At 39.0% G+C, this 13,769-nt stretch overlaps 1 protein-coding gene across 4 annotated transcripts in view; it reads left to right on the top strand.

The window, feature by feature from the left end:
• The window catches only part of LOC105277421 (protein timeless homolog), a 95,855-nt gene that overhangs the window by 18,720 nt on the left and 63,366 nt on the right, over positions 1-13,769 (top strand). The window lies entirely within an intron of this gene.

Genomic DNA, 13,769 nt, shown 5'->3' with positions numbered 1-13,769 from the left:
CGCGGCGCGCCAGGTGCGTCTCACTTTCTCCATCGTTTCTTCTTTCATATTCCATTTATCGGCTTTCACCTGCACCCATTCTTACACAGCCGTGCTCCTCATCTTTACTTTACCCCCCTCGCGCTGTTTGCCTTTCATGTTCGCCTACAACGAACGGCGAGTTCCCCGCTTTATGCGCTCGTTAAGTATTTTCCATGATTCTGTGTTTTATTGTTTGTACGAATCCTTTTATCCGGCTTTCCCTCTTGCGCCGCAGCGGTGTCTCAGAGACATTCCGTCGCGCTCCGTTACATTTTATATGTACGGCATCTTTTATTACCGGCGCTTCAGATTTCCGCCTTATTTTCTATCATTCGCTTCTTTTCTCTCTTTGAACATATCTTAGCACTCACGGGGGAGATAGATCGGACATTCGAAGACTCGCTGGATACCGTCGTGCGATATCCTCGTATCGTTCGGATACCCCAAATGGAAATATTAAGAATTGAAGTGTTCCGAATTATTTCGCGTTTACGTTCCTGTTTACTTGAAATTTCGATAATATGATTCCTGCGCTATTGCGACTTTATTACAAACCACACAAATTACCTGTATCCGGGGATGCTCTCGGTGCGTCGTATAGGCCCCTCAATCAGCATGCCCGCAACCACGGGGCGGATATGTTCCTTCGGGCTAATGCGGACGTAATGTTCCGCGAAACAGAGTTACCGCGGTCATGCTACGACGAATAGGACACCGGCGTACCGTCCTGCGAGCTTTTAACTTGCTCACCCGGGACGGCCATTCTAGGCAGCCGGGCGTACCAGCGGAATACCTAAATCGGATTTGTGCCCTACTAGAAATAACTGAAATTTCTGCAGGGTGCGGAAGCCACCGCGAGACGAGCAAGTTCTCCGGGCTTTAATAACTGCTTAACGGATTTCGTGGTGGGTTATTCGATTGCCACTGAAATTCGAGAGACCGTGCCAGGCCGCGACGGTCTCATCGCCGGTCTTCTCTGCCTCGCGTGTGTTCACCCTGCCCACAAGGGGGACCGACTAAAGCCCACCATCGAGTTTTCGTGGTCCGCGAAATATTGTTCAATTGGAAAATTGGGAAATGTCTGCACTTAACGCGAGACGCCGCGCGCCACCGAGAAATACTTGGCGAGAATGCACGAGTGGATTTAATTAACGCGTATACGCACGTGTATCGCGAGTCTGTTACGAGAGCTAGGTCGTTTTAATTGATATTTGCCTTCTGGACAATCCTTTATGCGATTTTCATAACTTTCTTTTTATACGAAAACTTCGTTCTATTTTGGGGCTAATATTCGCATATGAAAAGGTGCTTAGCGTAGAAAAGGATATGAAATTTGCATGTGTAAACTTTCCGCCGCATTTCTTTCCCCCGGAAAAATTTTCTGCGACCATCTACGCTCGCTCTCGTGACTATGGAGTGGAACTATCGTCGCCACCAAAGCCATCCCTCTTCGCATTTCGCAGCATCCCCACGGTTGGCACTCCACCTCCCCGCGCGCGCGCGCGACCTCGCCGGAAAATTGAATTCGGATCGGCGCTGTGTGCTGAATGCGCGTCGGATTTATTTATTTCATGATGAGCCGCATGCACAGGAATGAAGAAACGGCGCGAGGGAGGCAACAGTGATGAGCAGAACGATTTCGTTTGCGAGAATCAATGAACTCAGTAATCAATTACTATTCGTCTTTTTTTTTTCTTTTTGAATCCGCAATTCGAACCGCGTTTTATTGTGATGATCTAAGTGATCGACTATATGTATGCAAATTGGCATGAAGCTTAATCCTCCTCAATCGGCAAACCGTAAACTAACGCTTGGGAATTTCGCGACGATTTTTCGTTATCGGAGCTACCCGTTGATGCACTTCAGGATATCGAGATTATTCCAGCCATTTCGAGGACGTGGAAAAATTTTTGTCCAAAGATAGATTGAACGACGATCTGAAAGAACGAATTAACTCAGGGACATTGAGCCTAAGTGAAAACGTTCAAACCTTAACGTACAAGTCGTTAAAAATCTATATCACGTGATGATTATATTTTATATGTATCTCTTCTCTGTTTTCGGAGAACACATATAACTGTATTAAATTTGCTAAATGTATGGTTTTATTTACGATGTGTTATATGTGTCTCAGTGTTTTTTTAATCTCTTATATTAATTCATTACTGTGAAACGGTATTTGAGAACGAGTAAGCGCTATCATATCATATTTAAGGGTATTAATGAAAGTTATACGTCACGTGCATTACACTTTTAATTAAACTCCGTTAAAGAATCGCGTGATATTATTTAAGCTACGTCTATCATTAGCTCTCGCGCCTCAAAAGGAAGTGGTCGCGACAAGCACATCTTAATGACTTCTCGACGACACAATTACGTTCTCGTTCTCCGGCGAAACGACGTGAGATAAATTTAAATGCGTATCTGCTCAGCGTAGTGCTACTCTGGTGAAAGCGACAGGGACACCGACGAGAGGATGAAGTTCTGATACGGGAATAAAACAGCTCTATGGGGTTTTTTTATCACGATCCACCATCTCGTAATAAAAGCAAAGGGTAGATAGGTAAACGGCAGTGCGGCTGGTGCCATCCTTGATGATCTATATTGAAACGAAATTACGTCGCACAGAGATAATGCACTCCTTTCCAGCATGGGTGTCATTAACATCACTTTCGAAAGACATTTACGCAGTTAATAACATTCATACCGTTTGGAGTGACGTGTGGAGCTGCTTCTTTTTATTAGGTCGCAGACTTTTACTTAAAGTTTTCTTATTTTGTGTGAAATGCTAATTCACAAAATGTAAAATTGACCAAACAATCTTAAAATTCAAAAATAAGCTTGAATAAACGAAAATAGATGACTTCCGTTGTATAAAATATTCTACTTTTTTTCAAAAATCGACTTGTTTCATTATAACGATATTAATTTTAATATTAATACTTAAATATTAACATATCTTTTTTTGTAACGTGTATACATCAATGCTGCATCAATGCTTATCCTCTTCTTATCCTTATGCACATAATAGGAAGATATAAGTCCTTATTATGATACTGCCGATTTATTGATCAATTTTGGCTACAAGAGCGATGTAAGAAACTCACGTTGCACCGAAAAGCTTAACCATTAACTACCGGATAACGCGATCATATATTTTTATAAGCAAGACGGTATCATTGCCTTATCTGCTGAGAATTCCCGTTACTCGAGAGGCACGATGCATCGTATGTAAGTGATCGCGGATGTTAATTTATGGGCTGAATAACGACTTTCTGATCTTGGATACTTGCCATCGTGCCATCGTTGCCATCGGGATTTTAGCGGGGGTGGTTTTACTGCGTGGAATAAATTTCCGGGAAGTACGCGACCTGATCCATAAAGTAAGAAATCTCCGATAGGCGCATCTCTCTGGCACAGTAATTTCACTTTCTTTACGTGTTCCTCTTTATACCTTATTTCTCACGGAAATAATTTAATTATACGGAAAAGTTCAGTTGAGTCGATACGCTTGCGTGACTTATTCGTATTTGCGAGCAGTAGTATTTAAAATTTTATACGATTTATATATAATCAGTAATAATAATGAATCGAGGGGTTGGTCACTAGCGGTTATAGTGTACAAAAATTACCCTTGATGCGGATTACCTTTAAATTACCTCAGATTCCTTAAGATTACCTAATACTACAACAGTTCGATCACATAACTTGGCAAAAGTTTTAATTTACTGTCAAAATTCATCAATACCGTATTTTCCGTATTGATTTCAGCCGGTAGTTCCCTCGATGATTGTTCAGAATTTTCCATTTTGATCAATTTCGATAATAAAACCAGAAAAAAAATAATAAACTAGCACAGAGCAAAAGAATCAAGCACAGAGCAGGCAGTTCGGCGGACATATAGACCCGAAAACATATGAAAGGTTGCGTTTCCGATGTTTGGTTGTCTCTCGGCGGTTAGATATACTGAATATATATCGCGCATGGTATCACGATTACCTTAGATTACCTCAGATTATCTGAGACTACCCTAAGAATTACCTAGCCCTTGTACAAAGATTACCTCAGTGACCAACCCCTCGTAATGAATATATTTTTTATAATGACTAATATAACATAAAATGTTATAACAAAATGTAAAAAACTTGCATTTAGAATGCGACTTTAAGAAGCGTAAAACTTGAGCCTTTTGAGAAGATTTTTACATTTTTCCAGTGTAACATAATCTCGCATCAATTATGTTTCTTGAACTGTTTCTCTTTGGGTGATGTTCTGCCTTGTAAATAATCAAAATGATGGTGATCTTCGCAAACTTTAAGGAAAAGAAAATGACGCTTTCGTGAACCATGAAGAGATGTCAGCGAAAGTCACCAGGGCAGCTCGTTAAGCCGACGAACGGTGATTCGTCCGATTTGGCAGAAAATCAATGACGACCTGTCAATAAGCAGACGTCTGCTTTCCGCTCCCATCCCCATAATCTTCGTGCGACGGGTCGAATAAAGCGCGGCTCCCTTTTTGTAGAATATAGAGAGAAAGAGAGAATCTGTGATAAAATCTGGCACAGTCGCACGGTTGTCTCTTCTAAAATTTCATCCTGCGCTCCGTTTGCGATGGAATCGTGGAGTATCTGATATTGCGTTTGGTGCATCGAAAATATTATTATTTGCATAGTAAGCGTATCGACGTAGCATCTGAAAGCTTTTTTCACAAATTCCGTTCATATCTAAAATTCCTAAGATAAATATATCTTTTTTCCATTAAATATTTGTGGCTTATAAATATTTGAAACTTTTCACGTTACTGAGACAGTATTTCGATCGTCCTGCATCTGACAAGCTGTTAAATGCTGATATTTCTTGTACATAGCACGCGCGCATACACACACATATGTAGATAAATCCTTTCGCAGCTGAGGCAATATTTCTTACGACAATTTGACGGTTTATTTATTCAAGCGAAGAAGGAAAGACAACGAACGTGAGGAAATATCAAACGCGGTCGGGAAACATGTCGTAACTTTCTCATTATAATTTTTTTCTCTTTTTCGCTTTCATGGAAGAACCATCCTCGGCGGATGTTAAAGCCAAACATTCCTTTCGACGTTACTTATCAGGATTCTTGATTACGTCCGGGGTCTGAAAAGAAGTCGCTCAAAGAACGGCAAGTCCACTGCGAAATTGTATGTAAATTAAAAGGAAAAGGGAGAGACGAAGGAGGATGTAAAAAATGTTATTGCGGTTTTTGGGAGACAGGCGGGCCGGATTGGCGCCGGGGTTTCAAGATTGAACGAGCGACTTAGGGAGTTCTGTTAGAAGTCAAGGCTGGCGGAATGGCAATGCAGAAGACGTGACGAGAGGGGAAGGAGAAAAGGAAACTCGTTTCGTCTAGATTTGGTTAGATAATCCTTCCCCTTTCACAGGAGAGGCTCGCTTTCCTCGTAGGAAATACGACGAGATGCGATGAATAATAATTTTACACTTGTAATTGCTCTTAGACGAACTTGCTTGATCGCATCAGTAAAATTTCTTATTTGTATTACATAAAGCATTAAACTTGTTATCTTAGATAATGGTTCTATATTAGAAGATCGTGCGAATTACGGGTTAGATGGATTTCAAAGGGATCATTAAATTATCTGTTGAGTGCTCGTAGTTGAAGTGGACTTCGAGCTCCAAGAGCTAAGCTCAAAAAGTTTAATTGGTGACGTGACTTCGAAAAAACTTACCCAGAAAAGCTCCGCTATCGACTTTCTGATTTATCCGCTCAACAGACGCACTAATTAATATGGTAATGCCCGAGAAGAAATTGATTTTTCCCCAGTGGTGTCATCTGTCCTTTATAACTACTCCGCATCTATCTGAAATCCGGCTGGATCAGATACCCGCGGCGTCGGTTAAGGGCAACATCCTATAAATAAGCACACACACCGGCAGTTTCCAGGGCGAAATTTCTCCTTCGTGATTGCGTTTGTGGGCTGCACCTACGTAATCCCGCAATCTTCACCTGTCGCACCATGCCGCTTTGGCACAGCTCGAACCAATTATCTGTGTTGCCTTTGATGTCGCCCACCTTTCGCGAATGTTTGCGCCAAACAGCGACGGGCTCTCCTTGACAAAGGATCTTTCTGGAAATTCTGCGAGTATATGCCATTCATCCACTATTTTCTTCAATAGCTGTTTGCACAGTCCGCTTAAACCGGCTTCGTTCTCCAAAGGTCTTCCGTAATCGAATGCAGAATCAAAAGAGCCGCTTTCAAATTGAAATCTGTCGCTCTCGGACGTGAGAACACACGTGCGAAATATTAATTAAATTTTTACAGCCACCGGAGTGCGCGTCGTCTATCCTTCGTGTATGCCAAAAACTTTGGATCGCCGCTATAGGATTCGAGCGAGCTGGCCAGAAGATCCGCGCTAGTAAATTCAATCGGACCATGGTAATGACATAATTTAACAACTTACGTAATCCTTTATGCGAACGGATCGAATAAATGTCCGAGGATAGGATCATACACTGCGACAGGGAGACAGTAGGGAAAGAACGAGAAGCTGCAAAACTGTTGCAGAGCTTTACTCTAATCTGATCCACGGTTCGGGAAATCGTAAAGACCGTCCACCACGAAGATGGCTTAAAACAGAAACGTGAGAGAGTTACGAAGTCTCGGATGAAGACTCGCGGCTTTCCGTTAGCGGCCGTTGCGGGAAATTCTTCTTGACAAGATTCCGTCTCGTATTTCTTCATTGCCACGGTTATTCTTCGTGGCTTAGAAACTATAAACTTTCATGGCGCATGTGGCCGCGCCTGGGATTAATCCGGATAATTGTGACACCGGAGTAAATGCGAGGTATTTTTCAATGACGGGTTCTAAAGAGATGGTGACAACAGATCCTCTGATTTATTATTCAGATAAAACGGTACGGTATTATTGATATCTTTTTTATATTGCACGCGCTGTCGATATTAATAATCACTTCAGCTAAATGAACCGATTAAATGGTAAATAACATTTTGCGTTTTTAAAATTCCAGCTTAAATATAAATATTTCACTCCACGTTAATCCAACGCAAATATTAAATATGCTAATGTTTAATATTTCATATAACGTTTGATGTATGACATTCGCTGTTTCTACGAGTATCAAACGAAATATTTATTGCAAATACCATTTCCTCGTAGATTTGCCATTTCAGATGATATTTTCGTTATAACTGTTTCCAGTTTTCCTGTGTAGGCGTGTCAAAGGCGTTGGATTGCGCGAGAACTTCACATCATTCGACACTCCCACGTCTCATTTTTTTCAACTATGCTTTAAACCTAGCAGGAAATACGGTTGTATTTCCCTGGGCTTATACCTAATATACCATGGATGCTGTATTTATAACGTATATACGAATATTTTGCTTACTTCGTGCCCCGTTTCCGTGGTGTCTGCGTTGAATTTATACTCGTCCCTGGCAGACTCGTTTTTGTCGCAAGGGATACGCTAGCGAATAATACCTCCATGCAATACAGATTCTGATAACAAATAACATTTCCTATTTCCTCAGTTGAGAAACGAAAATCCTTTAACATCAAAGAATGATCAGATAAGAAGATTTAATATCTTGTTTCTCTCATCTTTATAATGCGTTCCGGGTTTTTCGCCAAAGAAAGATGAATCGTTTCTTCATTTATTAAATTTTTCTCTTCTCTTCTCATTATGCACAACGCATTGAGAATTCTTCTTTAGAAATTTTAAGTAGTTTACGTCATAAGGCCTAAACCAGAAAGTCTTCTGATATAAAAAATTATTGTTGTGTAAGTGCATATTGGGATAATGAGCCCGAAAATATCTCGTAAACCATAATTTGCCTATTCGGCAAAGTTAACTTGATATTCCGTTAAACGAGCCACATAATTACGTGAGTTAAAAGTCAGAATCAAGTAGCTCCGCGAAAATCAACGGATTTATTTTCTCCCGCGCGATTTAGAGCTTTCTTTCTTCCTCATACACATTCGAGTCTGCAGATATAGCGTTATAGCCGTAGTAAAACCATTCACATAATCCTAGGCACTTAAATTGGGAAAGTACTTCGAACGTACGAGAATAGTCATTTCGAGGATTTCGGCATTAAGGCAGCATAATCGCAAGTTTTCCGCAAATATCGTAAACCTGAGGCGGAAATTCGGTAGATGTGAGTTAATTGAAATCAATGCAGTTTTTATTTTATACGTACGATCGCAGTAATTTACCTCGAACGGCATACGAGTACATATGTCATGTGCATCATTTTGGGATTTGGTGCAATCTTTATTTGCGTTACTCTTCGGCGCTCGATATTAAAAAAAAAGTTGAAGTACCCGGTTTTATCACTTGATGTATCGTTGGGCAGGTCAGGTCGTAAATATTCCTGGAGATTCCGACCTCGGACTTTCGTAATCCTGAAATATATGAGGGAATAAATCGATTGACCGTGCGTATTTTTCGTGGCTTGCCGCAATTTAACAGACGGCAGCAGTTGCATTCGCTGCAGAAAAAGCCGCCGAATCAAATCTCACAATCAGCTTGAAGATGAAATGATCCTCATGTATCAGTGAATCTCGATTATCTTTGCAGTATAAAATTAGATTCTAAAATTAGATCCTAAACTCTATATGTGTATGTCCTCTCTTCTTCTCTCTGTCTATCTCTTTGATGCATTGCATTGCTAATCTTTAGCGGCAATCTGCGATGGTACACTGTAATCTGAAAAAGTTAGTAAACTGTGATTGGGTAGGTGTATGTAATGCAACAGAGATCAAAAGCGTAAAGTGTATCGAATATTCCATCCGGTAAAACCGTGTACGCGTGACAGTAAATCTGTGGTCAGCGGAATCACCGTTGTAAACGTGGTCGCCATTTGAATTACAGGCATGTGCGGAATTGTTGAAACGATTGTTACGACGTTCTCTCTCTCTTTTTACAACGACAGTAATGGTAATCCGTTAATAGAGTGCCAGGAAATTGTGCTACTTGCCCAGGCGTAATAAATGTTCTTGTGGAAAAATACAAACATTTACTTGAGTTTATAACTAAATGTTTGAATGTTTGAGAATTTCTTGTTTCTTTTCTCAGTTTTATTTCGTCGTTTGCGAATATAGCTGAAGAAATTGTACTCTACTACATTGCAAAACTTAAAACATTGTTCTGACAATGAATAATAGTATATTTCAAAAAATGTTATACTATATATATATATATATATATATATATGTATATACACGTATACAGTATTTTATATAATAATATAGTATGCCTACAATTTAAATATTTAATTGATACAATGTAAAATAAAGATTAGAATAACGAACAACGTGAAAATTGATAAAAATTTCCTGAATAAGCGGATATTTTCGCTATTAAGGTGTGCATAATTAAAAGAACTCGAATTTTTAAAACATTACCAAGATCGAATTTTTATATCTATACAGTTCTCGCTCGGCGCTAGTTAAAAGGGCTGCGGAAAAAGGAGAACGGGCAAAACGGAAGAATATAGAAGAGGCATTTCCACAACGATCAATTTCAATTATTCCAGCAGTGTAGCAACCTTAGCAACCACTACTACGTGTAACTGTGTGCGAGTGTCTACGCGTGATATTCTCGTTTTCAGGCCGTCATTATAATTCGAATTTTTACGTCGGGGGTGACGCGGTTATTTCCACGTAAATAATGGAGTCAATTAGTGCAGCTAATTATTTTTCAGAGCCCCGGCGCTTAAGCTCGTCAATCATTCCCAAAAAGTATGGTATGGTAGAAAATAACGGTTGTTGGCGTGAGCGAGCTTTTGAAACATTGCATATTCAGAATGGAAGAATTTACATTTATCTGTCACATGCGAGCCTTGGCATATACAATTAAAATATGCATACAAAAGGTTATTGACTATTACGCGTACATTCATTTAATTAATAGGACTTTCTGCAGCATTTTATTGCAAAAGTCATAACCAGATCATAAAGCCAGTTTTTCAGTTGTTGCTAGATAATTTTATCACAATAGATCGTTACGATGATCGTAATTTATTAATTTTAGGATCTCTTTTCCATATTGAGGTAAAAGTGCATTATTATATATCTGTGATAGACAAATTTCCACCTACTATTAACGCAGCTAATAATTAATTGCATATCTTTTCTGACTGAAAAATACTGGAGAAGGTAATTGTTTCAATATTTTCCTAAAGCGTAGCATCGGCTTGTGTGACCACGCTTGCAAATTTCTATAATATTTTATAAAGTACTAGCGACGCCGTAAAAAAGCTTTATGTCTGCGAGACTAGTAAAACTGACATAAAGTTCCAGTGTATCGCAGAAATTTCTTGCGCGGCCGGCGGAAAAATCCGTGCTGCTCTTTTTCTTCTCCGATTGTCTCACTCGTACTTTATTTCAAACACACGTACCTATAAGTTTCTCGCGGAAGTTGTTGTATAAAATATGCCCCGTTTGTTGCAAGGATTTCTTCTTTCTAATCCACTTCAAGAACATGTATCTTTTTTGTATATTTTGTATCTTTTCTCTAATTTTTGTTACGAAATATATTGTATTATGACATATATTCGTTTCGTTTGTTTCATGTTTTTAATAATGAATATATGTTATAACTCGTTAAGATCGAAAAAGATAAGCTGTACAAAGTCTCATGCAAAAACCATCGACGAAATTGAAAGATCTGTAATTCATACAAATATCAAAAATACGAAACAAACAAGACGAATATATGTTACAACAAAAATATATTACAACACATCATATATTTCTTCTAAGTAATAATTTCAATAAAATGAATATTGTATTACAGATCTTTCAATTTCGTCGATGGATAGATTAAAATAATTAGAGACTTGCTTATCAACTAATCATGATCTATCGAGATATATTCAGATCTGCGCTTCTCGCGTTAAGTGATTAGAAGCATTTTCGATTAGATAGTAATTACGTGGATGTTAGCCAGTCTGTGTTAGATCGCCGCTAGAATTCCGTGATAGGTAATGTGAGGCGACCGAAGTCAAATAAAAAGACCACAAAAGCTCGAGAAGCGCGCGATCGGAAAGAGCGCAATGAGGTGGGTGGAGGTTTGCGGCGATCGGAGACGCGATGAAGAGGATCTCTGCTTCTCGTACCATGAAGACCCAGTTTGCTTTGGCGACGTCGGTGCTCGCTCCTTTGTACAGAAAGTGTCATAGAGCACGCGGCTCTCGATCAATGCTACTGTGTTCCGAGAGTTACGTTTCTCTTACTATTTGGCTGAAACAGTAAACATCCGTGCTTCTCTGCCGGCCGTAGGGATTAGTTTAACCAACTCTACCTGTAATAATGGTTAATTGATCCGAGACAAGCACTTTTTGTTGTATTCACGTGCAAAGAGTACACCACAATCTACGATGTGGACTGTCTTCGACACGAGAGAGCTTAAAGAAGATAAGCTGTACAAAGTTTCGTGCAAAGACCATCGACAAAATTGAAAGATATGTAATACGTACAAATATTCGTTTTATTGAAATAATTAAGGAAATGCATTATTTGAACGAATGGCTACTTTTCGTTTTTATATTTATGCTTTGTGCGGTATTTAATTGGTGCATAAAAGTTCATTAGAAGTTAGTATTTATTAGAGTTACATGTCGATTGATGATATACTTTACAATTACTTGTTTCACAGAAGTAATTTTATGGATATTTGGAAGCGTGCTGGCACTGCGCGCATAAATTTAGAAAGTGCGAATTTATAGGAAGTTGGTGAATTTATGAATAATGAATCGGGACGAGGACGTAAGTTAGGACGGTAAGTAGGTTGATTGAATTTGTTGTTTGCGAAACAATCCTACAAGTGAATCCGTAGGCCAATTTGCATAATAAAATGTCTTCTGTTCGCGTGACACGCTACTACGTTACAACCGCGAATCTAACTATGTATATTTAATCAAACACTCTTGCGTGTAAAATGCGTTGTACTGTATTCATATAAAAATTACTTTACACATGGCAAGTGTGGACGTATGTATCATTCGATTGATGATAACGTACGAGCACAATTAATCATTAAACGATTTAAACAGTCTTTCTCCAAAAGTTTCCCATAATCGAGGAACTGATAACATCGGACAATAAAAGAAATTTATCTTATTTCGATGGAAAATTTTTTTTCATTTTTTCATTTGAGTTTTATTTTACCTGTATCGTATTTGTACGTTTACTCTCATGGATTATGAATAGCAGTCATTTCAAACACGTTTCACTATCGTAATGATTGTTGTATACGGTATCGTATAATAACACGTAGCAACCTCCCCTGTCGGGAACCGAGTAATTGTGTTGGGATCGATGTACAATTGAGTTGGAAATTGCAATATCTTTTTTATTGCACGTGTCAATACGAGTTGGTGGATCGCAAACGTAATTGGAACTCCATGACCAAATCTCGAATTTAAGATACGAGATATTGAGGCGTGACGTCAGTTTGGCCCGGCAATTCCCCATTTAATCCTGTATATTAAAAGGATGCATTGTAATCGTGTTATCAGTTCTTCCTATAAACTTCCTATCTTATTTTTTACATTGATGTTTTTTGTCACGTTTTCTACAATACATTGACATTTTTCGAGGCTTATAATAAGAAACTGTGATTGTCCACGATATTGTTGGTTCTCTCTCTCTCTCTCTCTCTCTCTCTTCTCTCCATGATATATTAAAAATTTTTTTCCGTCAATGTCGCGTTTTATATTTTGGATGATTTTCCTGGTCGACCGCTGGATGCAATAACGTGCGCCGTATAATATCCGCGCGTGAAGAGAGTAATTGCGCTGGGATCGGTATGCAGATAGGTTCCAAACTGGATTCTGTTTTTCGTCGATGAAGTCAATATTACGAAATAGTACGGGCGTTTGGGTAAACCAACGCTGGCACAGGGAAGTGTAGGGATAACGAACTTCTGCAAGATGTTACTGAATTTGCCAGTTCCCGTAGGTACTCGGGGTGAATCGAGAGCCGGTATACGGTGATTAAATTTCCCTGTTGTTTGTATGCGATGGGTTATTTTATATAGAAAATTTAAATTCTTCGGCTCAAGGTTGCGTCCCTCTCTTCCAGAATCGCGGTATTCAATATGCTCCGTAGGTATCGTTTTTCCTTATTGCCGCTCGTTCGTTATTATTATACAGAAATTTTCCTGCAGGCGAAGCGGCAGCGCTCTGGATTGTCCGTGAAATTAAATGTGCCTCGATTCAAGAGCGTGCGACTTCACAAAGTATTCTTCGGGTCATCTTGGATGCAATTGAATCTGTTTAAATAAATTCGAAGTCGCTCATGCGCATGCTCGTTCTACGATAAATTATTAATTGTTATTATTATAATCTATTTGCCCAATTAATTAATAATGTATTCAATGCGTTTGCGGATTATAATAATATTGCGGAGAACTCGGATTTAGCGAAAGATCAATTTTTGTGGTTACCGCTGGAGTTAATGGGATTGTAATAAATACGATAAATATTTATCTTGCTCCATGTTGCCTTAATTAGTATATGACGGATTGTACGAACATAATGAATTTGATTAAAATAGAGTTTACAAGAATGAAGAGGAAGACGCGTTACATGCACGCTCGTCTGTTATTTTTTCCAGAGAGGAAAAAGTTTTTTGAAAAGTCAGAACATTTTTAATCTAATTTAACTGCTACTCCATTTTTTAATAATTGATAATCAAGAGTTACTTTTAACGAAGTGAAAAGAGAACT

This window comes from Ooceraea biroi, chromosome 3, assembly GCF_003672135.1.
Source record: "Ooceraea biroi isolate clonal line C1 chromosome 3, Obir_v5.4, whole genome shotgun sequence".
Taxonomy (NCBI): Eukaryota; Metazoa; Arthropoda; class Insecta; order Hymenoptera; family Formicidae; genus Ooceraea; species Ooceraea biroi.
This window is presented reverse-complemented; position numbering and strand designations above follow the sequence as displayed.